Genomic DNA, 2838 nt, shown 5'->3' with positions numbered 1-2838 from the left:
CATCTCGAAGGCAGAGCACCTAGCATCTAGCACAAGACCTGGCAAAAATGAAGTCCTCATAAATAATTATGAATACATGAATAAATAGCATGTAATCCAAAGTTTCTCCATATGGCTTTTTATTTTTAGAATTGTTAATTGGTCTACATACGTGAGTATGTTTTTCTAAGATTACAAGGACTTTGACAATCAAGGACTCAGTGTCTCTAAAACTGCACTGGAATAGCCTTACACAGGAGGGAGTTTGAGAAATACACTAGGGATCATGACAGAGAGTAAGAGGTCTAATATGTGGACTGATCAAGAGGCTACATTTACACCTTTATTCCTCCTTTCTGCTCAACCTTTAATGGATACATCGTTGGGTTATCGAGCAGAAGAGTAATCATTTCTCAGGACATCTTTTTCAGGTCTAGCCAAGGGCACCCATCAACAGAGCCCATCATCAGCTGCGGTTGACCAGAGCTCTAATTTGGCTGTTATCAATGAACTCTTTTGTAAGAAAGGTTGACTAAGCAGTGACCTTGTCTGTTTCACAAGATACAGAGAGCTCTCCCTCTAAACTCCCTTAAGTTTCAAGACTTTTCTTTCTTGTTAATGTCTGGGAACCATAGATGAAGTATAAATAACCACTGAGGGAGTGGTGCGATAGAGACATGATAGCAGGTCAACAATCCAGCAGGCCAGAATCCTGCTCTTGATGAAACTATTAATATCACAACCAGAAAATCTATTGGCACAGTGGTTTCAATATCTTAAACTTATACAGAATTTAGAATGAAAAAGACAACATATGTAATTCAGTAAGTGGAGTAAATATAGGAACCAAAATGCATACCAAATGCTCATCATATTGTCAAACTAGTCCAGTTCCATGTATTTTCTTTTTTTGACATTTGGTTGACCTGGGGCTTGATCATGTTTTTGTAATAATTTGAAACATTGTACTTCCCATGCATTTTTCCATAGCCCGCTGTATTGTACTGTATCATATAGCTCTTCCACACCAGCCAAATTGCTCCACAACTTGTTCCTAAAATAGTCTCAGCTGGTGCGGTGGCTCATGCCTGTAATCCCAGCACTTTGGGAGGCCGAAGCAGGCGGATCACCTGAGGTCAGGAGTTCGAGACCAGCCTGGCCAACATAGTGAAACCCCGTCTCTACTAAAAATATAAAAATTAGCCAGGTGTGGTGGCAGGTGCCTGTAATCCCAGCTACTAGGGAAGGTGAGGCAGGACAATTGCTTGAGCACAGGAGGCGGAGGTTGCAGTGAGCCGAGATTGCACCATTGCACTCCAGCCTGAGCGACAAGAGCAAGACTTTGTCTCAATAAATAAATAAAATAAAATAAAATATAAAATAAACCTCACTTTCTGACTTTTGGCTAGAATCCCTTCCACCCCTCTTATCACCTTTTTCGGAGTTTTGTCCTTTCTTCAGGACCTAGCTAACTTGATTAAAAGTGTATGGTACTAGAAAGGCAAAATGACCACTAACTTTGAAAGACTTTATCCTGCAGTCAAAAACGATCCCAAGAGGGTTGAATGGGGGTATGTGCAATGTGATCAGAGCTTTGTTAAGGAATAGAACTCTCCTTCAAGATATTATCATCCCAAAATAGGTACTTGAAGTGCCTTGGTTCATTTAGGAGAGTTAAATATAATAATTTGTGATGGTTACTTTTTGAGTAAGTTATAGACTCACTTAAGTCATGAAACTTACGTAAGGTATAAAAATCTAAGCAATAGTAATTTCGTTCTTAAATTTTTTATTTTCAAAGTGCTTCATACACATTATTCCAAAATAATACTGTCGGTGTTATACCGTGAAGGATAACTGATGGACCCTAGATCTAAATGCCAGTAGTACTATCATGGCAAGGAACTACTCCTGCTTCAAATTCTAAATAGCATTAGGTCATTAATTAACTCATTCATTCATTCAAAACATTTTTTGATTTCCTATTCCAAGCAGTGTTAGAGGTACTTGAGACAAAACAGCAGAAAGAACAGACAAAAAATCCCTGCCCTCATGGAGTTTATATTCCAGAATGAGAAGACAATGAACAAAATGAATAGTAAAAAATATGACAGGTTAGAAAGTGATGGATGTTATGAAGGGAAATGAAACAGGAAAGGGGGATAGGATGCAGAGAGAGGAGACCTCGTTAAGGAAGGCTTGCTGATAAGGTGATAGTTGGCATAGAATTGAAGGAAGTGAAGCAACACGTCAGAAAATAAGAATATTTATGGTAGATTGCAAAAATGAACACAAAAATTGCCATTCCTATATCCATGTCCTTAGGTAGCCCCTTTCACACTGATTCTAGATTTAGTCATGTGACCTACTTTGACCAGTGTGACAATAGCAATTATGACCCAAGCAGAGACTTGAAATGCATTATGCACTGTGCTTTCTCTCTCTCCCTCTCTCTCTCTTGCTCTGTCTCTCTCTCTCTCCCTCCCTCTCTCTCCTCAGAAACTTGTGACCACGATTATGTGAACGAGCCTGGGTTATATTGTTAGATGATGAGAAACACATGGCCAATTCATTCCCATTGCACTATCAACATCAAACCACTGCTATCCTAATATAAAAGCAATGGACATAGATGTGTTGCAATAAAACTTTACCTATAAAAAGAGTTAGCAGACCAGATTTGGCTACTAGCCTGTAGTTTGGTGACTACAGCTCTGGACCTTCCACCCTCAGCCAAACTGGTTGATGAGAACTGTCCAGTCAACCCAGAGAATCATGAGAAGTAATAATTGATTGTTGTTTTACTCCATTATGTTTTAGGTTGCTTTGCCATACAACAAAACTTAACTGCTACCATGT

The sequence above is a fragment of the Colobus angolensis genome, unplaced genomic scaffold (genome assembly GCF_000951035.1).
Source record: "Colobus angolensis palliatus isolate OR3802 unplaced genomic scaffold, Cang.pa_1.0 Scaffold434, whole genome shotgun sequence".
NCBI classification, from domain to species: domain Eukaryota; kingdom Metazoa; phylum Chordata; class Mammalia; order Primates; family Cercopithecidae; genus Colobus; species Colobus angolensis.
Note: the sequence above shows the minus strand (reverse complement) of the source record.